The following is a 13,889-nucleotide window of genomic DNA, read 5'->3' as shown; positions in this document are numbered from 1 at the left end:
TCACACCACTCACTCTTCCCCACCAAGAGAGCTTATCTCATCTGAAATGGAGCAATTCCTGTAGTTAGTTATACTGGCTGTGTCTTTCTCAGCTTCCCTGTCCAACACTCAGCAATTGATGGCTACTCTTTAATACTCAAGAGAAGGCTCTAGTTATTGTGAAGTTTCTCTTTGCCCTCTTGCTCTGTTCTCAGACTTTCCCAGGTCCAGCATATGAAGCAGTAATGGTGTGTTGGGTAGGACTGAGACTGTAGGACCAGACTGCTTGGGTTAAATCCCAGCTCTACTGCCCACTAGCCATGTAACCAGAGGCAAGTTTGTCTTGCCTCTCCAAAATAGAAATAATTAAAGCACCTACAACTTAGAGTATTTGTGATTACTAAGTGAATTAATATATGTAAAACACTGTGGATAATGTTTTCAGATGGTTGATGCTCATTGAGTAGTAGCTATAGCCTGATATTTGTCTCTACGTGGAAATTGCTGAGATGCTCAGCCTTTGGTGGAATAACTATCTGCTTGTCTTAGCACCTGGAGACAACTTTAATTGGCTAGGATGTCCTTAGCCAAGAATTTAGGAATAAATGTAACTCATAATTTAACTCATAACCTTCGACTTTTTCCTTTCTATCATAAGAGATTTTTTTTGCAGTAGTACTTGATTTCTCTAAACATTTGTTTAACGTACACTATACTCTGGACTCAGTTTTTGTGCAGGATTCTCAACCTTGGCACTGTTGACCTCTTGAGTCAGATATTCCTTGTGTGAGGGCCTGTCCTGAGTAGGATGTTTAGCAGTATCCATGACCTCTACTCATTAGCAGCATACCCCCCAAGTCGTGACAAGCAAAGGTATGTCTATACGTCGCCAAATGTCTCCCGGGGGGCAAAATCACACCTGGTTGAGAGCTACTTTTTTAGAGGGGACTTCAGGTGTGTGCTGTGATATGAGACTGTGATTTGTTTTAGTATTTCTGGGAGAGAGCCATGACGGTTTTATTAATCAGTACTTATTTTTCAAGATTGCCACTAATTTTATTCAATAGATCTTTCTCATATTTTCACTTTAGCATAGCTGCTTGATTAGTTGCTGCTACTGGGATTGGTCGGTAGGGTATCTCTCTTTTTTTGGTGACTGCTCAAACTGATGGCTTGAAAAAATCTTTTCTTGCCCATGAAGGTGCAGTGGATTTAGGCATCTAGGGAATTTTTCAATGGATAACAGTACCCAGGTCTAAACTTTTTTGTATGTTATTGCACTTTGTTTTCAAAAAAAGAGATAGGAAGTCACCTGTCTTACGATTCCACTTCTTATGCTGTGTTCAGAGGTGGCTGGGAAAACAAGTATATCCTACCCCCAAAAAGGAAATTTTTGCTTGGAGGTAGTCTATTGTCCTTAGGCATTCATAAGTGACCTTTAAACAGGATCTTAAAAAGAAAAAGAAAAAGAAATAACAATGCAAGGTATTCTATTTGAATTAAAATTACTGAACAACTTAAGAGTAAATACAGTGAAAAGTGTTATTGGCAGTAAGTTTTTAAACATGCTTTTGAATATGATCTTTATGCTTCAGATATGTGTGAGTTTATGTACATTTTCTGGGAAGAATGTGGTTTTGAATCTATAAATTAAAAACAGCTAGTGTTTTTTTAAATTTAATTTTATTTTTGGCTGCATTGGGTCTGTTGCTGTGCGCAGGCTTCCTCTAGTTGCGGCGAACGGGGGCTACTCTTTGTTGTGGGTCGTGGGCTTCTCATTGTGGTGGCTTCTCTTGTTGCAGAGCACGGGCTTTAGGCACGCAGGCTTCAGTAGTTGTGGCACGCGGGCTCAGTAGTTGTGTCTCACGGGCTCTAGACCGCAGGCTCAGTAGTTGTGGCAGTGGGCTTAGTTGGTCCGCACATGTGGGATCTTTCTGGACCAGGGCTCAAACCTGTGTCCACTGCATTGGCAGGTGGAGTCTTAACCACTGCGCCACCAGGGAAGTCCCCAGCTTGTGTTTCTTTTAGTTGTGGTTTGGCTTATCAGAATATTTTTCATAATACCAAATGATTTTTAAAATATCCTATATTTATAGTTTAAACAATACTAAGCAAAACAGGTTAATTTCCTTAACCAGAATATGGAAAATATTTAGAAAAATATTGGTGCAACAGATGAATAAACCTTAGATAAATTATATGACATAGTATACTTCTATAGTGTTAGGCTTATAATAACTAAACAATTAAGCATAAAAATGCTTGAATTTACTGCTGTTCATCAAAGAAAATATGGATGTTTAAATGGGCAATGATCTCTTTACAAGACTCATTAATTATGTGAATCTAGGTATTCTTAAATTATCTTTCTTATTTGGCAGAATTTTGTTTTATCAGTCTTTGTGTTTTACAGTATGAGCTTGTTATTTATCTTAATATTTTTGCAGATGTCTGTAGGATATAACTTTATCAGCATTGATAATGTGCTAGGTTATTATCTGAATTATGAAAGAAATTATTTTTTAAAATGTGAAAGTTTTGCATATATCTTCAAATATATGTCAGGTGCCTTTGAAATTTTTAATTAAAAAAACTCTTTGTAAAATAACGGTGAATGCTACACACCTGTAAGAGTGGCCAAAAATCCAAAACATTGACAACACCAAATGTTAGCGAGGATTTGGAGCAACAGGAACTCTTCATTGCTGTTGGGAATGCAAATTGGTACAGCCATTTTGGAAGGAAGGCTATTTGGTAGTTTCTTATAAAACTGAATATATTCTTATCATATGATCCAGTCAGCAGTCATGCTCTTTGGTATTTACCCAAGTGAATTGAAAACTTATGTCTGCCTAAAAACTCGTACATGGATGTTTATAGTAGTCTTTATTCATGGTTGCCAGAACTCGAAAGCAACCAAGATGTCCTTCAGTAGGTGAGTGGATAAATAACCTGTGGCACATCCAGACAATGGAAATATTATTCAGTGCTAAAAAGTGATGAGCTATCAAGCCATGAAAAGACATGAAGGAACCTTAGATGCATATTAATGAGTGAAAGAAGCAAGTCTGAAAAGGCTGCATACTATATGGTTCCAACTATAGACATTCTGGAAAAGGCAAAACCATGGAGACAGTAAAAAGATCATTGGTTGCCAGGGGTTAGAGGAGAGGGAGGGATGAATAAGCAGGGCACATTGGATTTTTATGGCAGTGAAAGTATTCTCTGCCGTGCTACATGGGTAGTTGTCATCATACACATGTCAAAGAGCCAGAATGTAACAATGTAAAACAGCAAGAGTGAACCCTGTTGTAAGCTATGAACTTTGGTTGATAACGTGTCAGTGTAGGTTCTTTGATTATAATAACTGTTGGGGGTGGTTGTGCTGTGTGGAAACAGGAAGTAAACGGGAGCTCAGTGCTTTCTGCTCAGTTTTACTGTGAACCTAAAATTGCCCTAAAATTAAAGTTTATTAATAATAAAAAAGTTCTATTGTCATATTACAAGAACAATATATTGTCAATATTGAAAAGTTAGAGAATATAACTAAATAAGAAAAATAAAAATTACTCATAATCCTATTATTCTTTTAAACTTTTTCATGCACATTGGTACAGATTTCATATACACATTGTTTTGTTACAAAGATGGGATTATATATTAAATCAGTTTTTGTTTTTAGTTAGCAGTACATCTTGAATACTTTCCCACAGATTTAAATCTTCAAAAAAGTAAAAAAATATGACTTAGTGCCCTTTCACAATTGGAGAATGGACTCTTCTGATTTTTAAAGGTGCTTTTTGCTAAATATAGATTACCATCTTTCAGGTTGGGCTACAAAAAAATAAACATCCACTCTATACTGATTATAAATGTTATTCTTGAGGATTATTTATTGTAGAATTGTAGATTGGCACAAATGTTGGGTATTAGAGAGAATCAAATAATAGAATTCTGGCTAAACCAATTTCCGTAGTATTTATATTTTGTGCATCTTTGAAAAACTGTCATTATTTGAATACCATGTGTTTTTTAAAGTAAATCATGGAATTTTAAGGTAGTTATTAAAGGAAACTTATATTAGGCTGTTATCAGTGTAAAAGAGCTACTAGTTTTATTGGAGGCTAGTTCTTAAAAGCAAAGATAACAAATAACAATGTATGTTGGTTAAAGTTAATTTTACTAAGACTGTATAGAATATATGATCTTTTAGTTACTATTATACATATTTTTGGTCACCATTTTGGAATGACTAGCATCACTTCCTAACTATCAAAGGGAGAGTCCCTTTTCATTTATTCACTTTGGAATTGACTCCTGAGAACACGGAAGTTTATTATTTGGTATATTATAACTTTCCCTGTTCAAAGAGAATCATGAGGAAACTGAACTGTAGAAAAAACTTTCCCCCTGAAACAATTTATTTGTCTAGTTCAGTTTTATGGACTTGGATTGCTGTAGCTCTTTTTAGTCCTGTATTTGATGTATCTATGTATAAAAATTAAATTATGGTGTCTTTCATTAAATATTAGTTTAGAAATTTTATGATATTTTTAATGTAGCCATTAAATAATAGTGTTTTTCGTTAAATATGTGTTAATTCGGAAATTTCTGAAGAGAAATTTGCTGGGATAGCCTAATAAATGAAACTTTCTAAAATTATAGCCAACTATCACTAAGTGGGAATTTTAAATTAAACCTTGGGGACATAAGCTTGGGGTTTTGTTTCATTTCTTCTGTGGCGTAAAATCATGCTTTTAGATGGAATAATCTAAATCTGGATTTCTACCTTACATTTGTTTTCAAAACCTGAAAGAAAGGACTTACAGTATTTTAGAACTAGAATATAGGCTAGTTGCTGACTCTAAAGAATCCTGAATTTAGAGCTAGTCTGCTCTAAGTGTATTCTCTCAATTTCAAAGAAGAGTATGAGTACATATTTTAGAATTGGGTCTTAGGCTAACTGGATCTGTTTTACTACACTAGTCATTATAATTGTGCATGCTGGAAAACTTGGGTTAAATGTGATAACAGTCAAATACCGTGCTATATAGTCTTGCTTTTATGATGGGAATAAGAATATTTTATATATCATATAAGTACAGGGTTTTAAATGCATTTATAATTTTTTCAGATGATTTAGGCATTTTTATTATTCATTTTTATTTTTTAATAAATTTGTAATTTAAGAATGTGACAGCTGAATCAGTAGAGGATATAGGACCTCTTGGAAGTGTGACTAGAAGAAATGCTGTTGAGCAAGAAAGAAAAAGGAAATGAATGAAGGAGGCAACCAGGATTGATAGTATCATGTTTATTATTAGAGTCTCTATGGCTGGCAGTTTTTCATGTTAGGAAAATGTTCTGTAGGAAAGCATAAACAGATTTTTGAACTTTCCATGATCTTTTCTCTGTCCACCTATACAGCACCATCTCTCCATGCCTCCAGTGATATTTTTAGCAACCCTGAACTGCTTGTAATCCCCTTGTCCTGCAAGCACACGCATGTGTGTGTGTGTGTGTGTGTGTGTGTGTGTGTGTGTGTGTGTGAGGATTGGGTGGGGGAGTAGCGGGGGAGGGATCTTCTCTTCAGATGGCCTGGGTCATATAAACTCTGTTAGCATTTATTACTCAATGATAAAGTTGACTTATTACAACTCTTTGGCATTGTTACTAAGAGTTTGCAAAATGCTATGGATTTAACTTTCGTGATTTGATTTGCTAAAGTCAATTTATGCTTTTTTTAGGCTAACATTTATAAATGCCTTGTGGTAAAGCTAGAGATATGGAATCATATTCTGTTTATTTTCCTTTTTTATTCACTTAAGTGGTGTTTTGGATGGGAAAGCAATTTTCCCCATTGTTTTGCTTTACCAAGAGACATGAATGATTAAATTATTTTGTTTCCTAAGAGTCTTTCTGATGATGATATTGTGAGTAATTATAGATTAACCAGTATATGTAGTTCACATCATCACAAAAAAAAATTCCCTTATGCTTATTATAGTCTATCCCTCCCTCCACCCCTAACCCCTGGCAACCACTTAACCAGTTTTCTGTTCCCATAGTTTTGATTATTGTGGAATGTCATATAAATGGATTTGTATACTACATAGCTTTTTATAAAAAAATGAGATATAATTGACACATAGCATTGTATTAGTTTTAGGTGTACAACGTTAACGATTTGTTATATGTGTATATTGTGACATGATTGCACTGAGAAAGGTATAGTTAACATCCATCACCATGCAGTTACATTTTTTTGTGTGTGTGATGAGAACTTTTAAGATTTCTCTTAGCAACTTTCAAATATACAGTATTGTTAGCTGTAGTTACTATGTTATACATTACATCCCCAGGACTTACTTGTTTTGTAACTGGGAGTTTCTACCTTTTGACTCCACCCATTTTGCCTATGCCCCCACCCCCACTTCTGGCAGCCACCAATCTGTTCTCTGTATCTATGACTATTTTTCTTTATTTTGGATTCCACATACAGGTGAGAGCATACAGTATTTGTCTTTCTCTGTCTGACTTACTTAACATAATGTCTTCAAGGTCCGTTTGCAAATGATAGGATTTCCTTATTTTTTTATGGCTGAATAATATTTCATTGTGTGTTTTGTGTGTGTGTGTGTGTATCACATATTCTTTATTCATTTATCTATTGATGGGCTCATAAGTTGTTGCTGTGTCTTGGCTATTGTAAATAATGCTGCAGTGAACATGGGTGCAGATATCTTTTCTAGATAGTGATTTTGTTTTTTTGGGATAAATACCCAGAAGTGGAGTTGCTAGATCGTATGGTAGTTACATTTTTAATTTTTTGAGGAACCTCCTTACTGTTTTCCATAGTGGCTGCACCAATTTACACTCCTACTGACAGTACACAAGGGTTCCCTTTTCTCCACATCCTCACCATTTATCTCTTGTCGTTTTGATAATGGCTGTTTTAACAGGTGTGAATTGATATCCCACTGTGGGTTTGATTTGCATTTCCCTGATGGTTAGTGATGTTGAGCCCCTTTTAATGTATCTGTTGGCCATCTATATATCTCTTTGGGAAAATGTCTGTTCAGATGCTTTGCCCATTATTTACTTGGATTTTTTTTTTTTTTTTTTTTTGCTATTGAGTTGTGTGAGTTCTTTATCTATTTTGGATATTAACCCCTTATTAGATACATGATTTGCAAATATTTTCTCCCATTCTGTAGGTTGCCTTTTCATTTTGTTGATGGTTTCCTTTACCGAGCAGAAGTGTTTTAGTTTGATATAGTCCAATATGTTTATTTTTGCTTTTGTAGTCTTTACTTTTGTGTCAAATCCAAAAAATCATTACTGAGACCAATGTCAAGGAGCTGACCCCCTATGTTTTCTTCTAGTTTTATGGTTTCAGGTCTACATTCAAATCTTTAATTAATTTTGAGTTGGTTTTTGTGTAGGATAGGGGTCCAGTTGCTTTTTTTGCATGTGGCTGTTCAGTTTTCTCAACACTGTTTATTGAAGAGACTGTCCTTTCTCATTGTATATTCTTGGCTCCTTTGTTATAAATTAACTGATCATACATTTGTGGGTTTATTTTGGGGCTTTCTACTTGGTTCCGTTAATCTATGTGTCTGTTTTTATGCCCAAAACATGCTATATTGACTACTGTAGCTTTGTAATATACTGTGAAATCAGGAAATGATTTCACAGTGATGCCTCCAGCTTTGTTCTTTCTCCAGATTTCTTTGGCTCTTCTGATCTTTTGTGGTTCCATGTACATTTTGGGATTATTTGTTCTATTTCTGTGAAAAATGGCATTGGAATTTTGATAGGGATTGCATTGAATTCTTCTAGTCCATGAGGATGGGATGTCTTTCTGTCTTTTTGTGTCTTTATTTTCTTTCATCAGTGTCTTACAGTTTGCAGGGTACAGGTCTTTTATCATGGTTAAATTTATTTCTAAGTATTTTATTGTTTTTGATGCAAATGTTAATGGGATTGTTTCCCTGATTTCCCTGATAGCTTGTTATTAGTGTATAGAAACACAACAGATTTTTATGTATTGATTTCGTATCTGGTAACTTTACTGAATTCATTTATTCTAATGTCTTTTGGGTTTTCTACATATAATATATCATCTACAAACAGTTTTACATCCTTTCTGATTTGGATCCCTTTTTATTTCATTTTCTTACCTAATTGCTCTGGCTAGGACTTCCAGTACCATGTTGAATGAAAGTGGCAAGAGTAGGCATCCTTGCCTTGTTCCTGATCTCAGAGGAAAAGCTTTTAGGTTTTCACCTTTGAGTATGGGTGTCTGTTGTGAGCTTGTCATACGTGGCCTTTATTATGTTGAAGTTTACTGTATATAGCATTTTAAGTATGGCGTATTTAATTTAGCATAATGCATTTGACATTCATCCACGTTGTGTGTGTCAGTAATTCAATCATTTTTATGTATGGCTATTCCACAGTTTATTCATCAGTTGAAGGATATTTGTATTGTTTCCAGTTTGGGGTGACTATAAATAAACTTGCTGAAAACATTTATGTATGGATTTTTATATGAACATAAGTTTTAATTTTGCTTAGGTAAATACCTAGGAATGAGATTGCTGGGTTCTGTAAGTGTATGTTTAATTTTATGAGGAATTACAAAACTGTTTTCTGAAGTGACAGTACCATTGTACTTTCCCATTGGTAAAATATGAGGTTGTGTGTGTGTATTTATGTACAAATATGTATATATTTGTAAGCATACACACAAGGATATGGGGTGTGTGTGTGCGTGCACGTGTGTGTGTTTTCCTTGTCAGTCCTATTGTAAGTTTTCAATGTAATCATTCTAATAGCTGTGTAGTGATATCTCATTGTGATTTTAAGTTGCATTTCCCTAATGCCTAATGTTGACCATCTTTTCATGTGCTTATTTTCTATCTGTGTATCTACTTTGGTGAAGTATCTGTTAAGATCTTTTGCTACTTTTTAAAAATTAGACTTTGTTATGATTTTGTTTTGAGAATTCTTTATATATTCCAGAGTGCTTTTTCATATAAGTGTTTTGCATGTATTCTCAGTCTCTGGGCATGTCTTTTCATTCATCTTTCAAGAGTAGATGTTTTAAATTTTCAAGGAATCTAGTTTATCAGTATTTTTCTTTTATGGATCATGCTTTTGTGTTTTATTGAAGAAATATTTGCCTAATCCACGGTCACAAAGATTTTTCTCTTATGTTTTCTTTTATACATTTTATAGGTTTTGCTTTTGCACGTAAGCTTATGATCCTTGCAAGTTAATTTTGTGTATGGTGCAAGGTGTGGATTGATGCTTATTTCTTTATTTTTGCATATGGATGTCCAGTTGTTCCAGCACCATTTGTTGAAAAATCTATCCTTTCTCTATTGAATTACCTTTGTACCTTCATGGAAAATCTATTGACTGTATATACGTGGGTCTATTTCTAGTTTCTCAGTTACATTTCTTTCAACTATATGTGTCTGTCTTTTCATTAGTACCAAACTGTCTGGATTATCATTGCTTTCTAGTAAGGCTTGACATTAGATAGTGGGCACATCCAAGTTTATATTTCTTTCTCAAAAGTGTTTTGGCTCTTCTAGGTCCTTCCACATAAATTTTAGAATCAGCTTGTTGATTTTTAGGTTGGGAAATATTCTAAAAAAGAGATGGAAGATGACTTAAACCATGAAGGATGGATAGGAATTTGACATCATTGAAACAGATGAGAATGTATATACCAGATGTATATACCAGAGGAAGTAGAAAACACAGGCTACACGAAAAAAATGGAAAGATAGAGATTTGGGGAAGAAGTCACAGTCCTAAGAAAATTGATGTTGAAATTTTTAATCTAGTCTAATTACCTCCCGTTTTCTGTAAGATAGATTGTATTCACTGTTTTTAGGTAAGTGGGAGCATAGTCGTTGTTAGATAGAGACTAAGACCTAATTTGGAGTGATAGGACATTATGATAGAATCATAAGCTTTGGTTGTCTAAATTGATTGCTAGTGAAATAAAATGAAACTTGTCCAATAATAGCATTATTTTGGAACTTTGAAGTGCTTGGTAGATTTGAAATTCCAGGTCTTCATTTTTCCTTTTAGTATTTATGTTTTATGTTGCTGCTGCTCTTGTTTTCTGGTATCCCACATATGGGAAAAAAATTTCTAGATATGCAGAAAAGGAGTTACATTCTTATTCTTTCTGCCTTTTTTCTCCCTCATGATAGTACTTTAACTGACAAGTTAGACTAACCCTGACACTTCCCCTTTTACAGAGTCAGAAGTTATCTTTCTGGATTACTCTAAAGTTTTCTTCGGATTACCTTTATAAAGGACTATAACAATCATTACAGTTATCTCATTTTCATTCAGGGGATTTATTGTTATATATGCCTATGCAGTGGCAATTACCTGATAAAGGGAAAAAAAGTAGTAACAAGAAGAAATGCCAAATTCTTCGTAGAAGTATTTGAAAGTAGAATATTTTATTACTTTATTTTTCGAGTAGTGCCATTAAAATGATGTAAGCTACCTGAGGGCAATGATGCTGTTCAGCTTGTTCACTTTTGGAGTCTTAGTGCGTGGTATAATACATTATAATCAGTACTCCTGCAGTAAATGTTTGAATAAATGTTAGACTGATCAGAAACATGAAATTCCAGAAGTCTGAAGGTTATTTTTTCCATAATGATGGGTGGCTTTACCATTGTAAAACACGGATTTTATTTTGCTTTGTTTTTGTTTAGAATGGTAACAGATTGGGAGATATCATGAAAACTTTGAATGGATTCTTTCTGAACGTTTGCATTGTCATCATCTACGGACTTGAGTTGAATATGTCATTGAAGACAAATGCCATCCAGAGGCCCTTGGTATAGAAGAGGAGTGGAAATGTGGATGAAATTGTTATTTATCTCAGGGTGTCTTCTCAGCTCTTGTGATTGCCATCAATCTTTATCAGTATGATTCTACTATATGCAGTGTGATTTGCTAGGTGCTGTTTTTTAGTATCAGCTCTTGAGCTCATTTAGGGAAGGTATAGATTTTGTATGACAGTTGTAATGATTAATACTTGTGTATAGCTAAAAATAGATATTGATGAGGAAATAGAAACTTCAGAAATGCTGTAGTGCAAGGGTTAGTTTGCTTTATTAAAAAAGGTAAACTTAGACATTTTCTCAGAAGGGAAAATGGTCTTAATGTTTAAGAGCAGTTGGGAAGGATGGATGTTAGTCAAGGTGGGTATTCAATAAATAACAAACAATGTGTTCATAACCTTTGGAAATAAATGCTGATAGAAGACAGATTTATCTGAGAATATGTAAAGTGTAATAAGTCACTACATCTTGCTCCAAAATGGAAGCAGAAATATCTAATGTAGGCTTAATTTTGTCTTCTTTCCACTTTGGGAACTCTGCATCTCTGCCTAAGATTGCTTTGCAAACTACTGTTGAGACGATCACTTAATATTTCTATGGATATAAGTGCATGTCTACTGGCTTGTACTTTAGGTTTGGATTCATTGAATTAGAAGTCTCTGGTTCATTATGAAGCACTATTTGGTGGTTGTAGCATTCTCTTTCTTAGTCTCAGTTCTAAATGAAATAGTATTAATTGTGCTGAACTATAGACTGAGATAAAACGATCTTAAATTTAGAGAAGGTGGTGGGAGGAAAGCTGTGGTTTAACACCATAAGGAGTTAACATCTTTATATGTACCATAGAGCCTGCTGTTTTTTTAATAAGATGCTTCAGATGACCAAAATTAGAAGTTTAGTTCTGGCCTTTAACAGTTTGCTCTGATTTGGCTCAGATTATTATTATTCGGGGATGGGGCAGGGAGGAGTTATTTTGCATTATTTTCCTAGCCCCAGATATAAAACCTGAGATTTGGGAATCCTTGGCAATAGTGTATTTGGGCGTAACTCATATATATATATATATGTATTTTATTTACAGTTTTGGAAACTTGTATTTTATTTACAGTTTTGGAAACTCCAAGGTAAATTTTTTAAGGCAAAGTAGCCCTAGTGTTACATACAGTGTTGCTTTGCAGCTAAAAAAAGATTGGAATACATTTTCCATGAAGTCAGTATTTTACAGGTTTACGTGAAGTTTTTGTTTAATTATACAGAAGACTGAGAACTAAATTAACGAAAATCTTCACTGTATGTAGTAATTAATCATCCTTCAGTTACAGAGATTAAGACTTGTTTACTTTCAGGATAGTTCATAGAAACTAAGAAGTAGGAGATAATCAGGTTGTTTTTCCAGGACTGACGGTTGCTCTCAGAAATTTTGCCCTAGAATCTGAGGGGGCTGCGTTGGTGATAAAATGAGATTCAAGGAATGGAGTAGAGAGGATGGTAGGTTCAAAGAAGCTTATGTAGTCAGTATTTGGGAAGCTATGTGTAGTATTTTTCATAGTGTCAAAATGGGGTTTGAAGACTGGAAGTTAAAAAGGCTGTGTTGTGAAGGGGCTTTTAGTTTACTTTGTTATGTGATCAGGATCCCCAATATAAATTAGGTTGATATAATGGGAGGATCCTTGGTGTATAGCAGGAACTGATGTAAGATATTGCAGAAATTAGAAACTCTTGGAAAAAACAATTAAAAAACCTGCCTCTTCATCAATTTGATAAAGAAGATAGGAAAAGGAAATTAGCTGCTAGGCTTTACAAAATTAAACATTTCTCTTTCTTGGATGAAAAGTGTCAATCCAGTATTTAAGCCTTGGACTGACCTATATCTTAGACTGTTGAGAAAGCACATTAACAGTGTAAATTACGTTTGAATTATTATTTATATTTATTTTGAAATAGGTTTTTATGGTATGTCTCCAGGATGGAAGGTTGATGCTGAGGAACTGAGAGGGAAGATAAAGCTGAATAGGAGTATTCAATAATACCAGTTTCCTAAATTTGAGCTAAGTTTTTAGTAGCATGCTTGAAAACCTGATGTTTGGGACAGTAGTGATCACCAGATCTATAGACTCTACTAAATTACTTAGTTAATGCAAATGAAAAATGTTTTAACTTGAGTTAGACTATCCAAATTTAGTTTCATTTTGAAGGATTAAGTGACTTGTATTTTTATTGACTTCCTAATCAAATCCAAAGGAGACCTTTGACCCCTAATATAGCAGTATTAATATTACTTTGGTTTTTACATATTATAGACACTGGTAAACATTTTATGGATATGTTTTGCAGGAACAGATTTTATAAATTTTATTGGACTTACAAAGATGGAGACTTATGAAAAATTAAAAAAAAAGAAATATAGTTCTTATATAGTAGCTGTTTTAGAGATTAGCATTAGTGGGCCAGAAGAGATGATGATTATTAATCTCCTATCTAGATTTTGTAAATATTTAGGGAAATTGAACATGTGGATTAATGACCATTTCATGTGATTAATTTTTAGAAGAGCATTGACTGTTAATTGGGAAAGGTGAGAGGAAGATGGTAGTTTTTAGGATTATAAAGCATATATGATCATTCCACAAATACATATTCAGTGCCTACTATGTGGTAGGAACTGTATAGAGTTATAAAAAGGATATGCCTCCACACAGAAACAACTTATTGTCCCCTTAAATAACACCATCTAGTGGGAGCCATGATTAAAACTGCCAAATTAAGTTGACCTATGCACTATATTTTATAAAAGTGATTTAAAATTAATGAAACATAGTTTTTGCAAATGTCACAGTCTTAGTTTTTTATCCATTCTCATTGTAGATGATGGATTTGTAGCATGTCTTTGGATCTGAATCTGTTTGATTTGGTTTTGCTTAACTTGTGTTTTTGTAGAATCTTATATTAGTGTGCAGGAGTACTCACAGAGACACATGTACCTTATGGTGCATAGTAGACATTCTGAAAACCTTGTTACCTAAA

The 13,889-nt window shown here is 34.1% G+C and overlaps 1 protein-coding gene across 5 annotated transcripts in view; it reads left to right on the top strand.

Moving 5' to 3' along the window:
• CNOT6L (CCR4-NOT transcription complex subunit 6 like) overlaps positions 1-13,889 on the top strand; it is a 122,866-nt gene that overhangs the window by 32,886 nt on the left and 76,091 nt on the right. The window contains exon 2 of one of the 5 annotated variants that reach the window (XM_032633756.1): positions 10,734-10,859. The exons of the other annotated variants lie outside the window; for them this stretch is intronic. The gene's annotated coding sequence lies outside the window, so the exon portion shown is untranslated. The remainder of the gene's footprint in view (positions 1-10,733; positions 10,860-13,889) is intronic. 5 annotated transcript variants of the gene reach the window in all.

Source organism: Phocoena sinus, chromosome 5, assembly GCF_008692025.1.
Source record: "Phocoena sinus isolate mPhoSin1 chromosome 5, mPhoSin1.pri, whole genome shotgun sequence".
In the NCBI taxonomy this organism is placed as follows: Eukaryota; Metazoa; Chordata; class Mammalia; order Artiodactyla; family Phocoenidae; genus Phocoena; species Phocoena sinus.
Note: the sequence above shows the minus strand (reverse complement) of the source record. Positions and strands in the feature narration are given on the sequence as shown.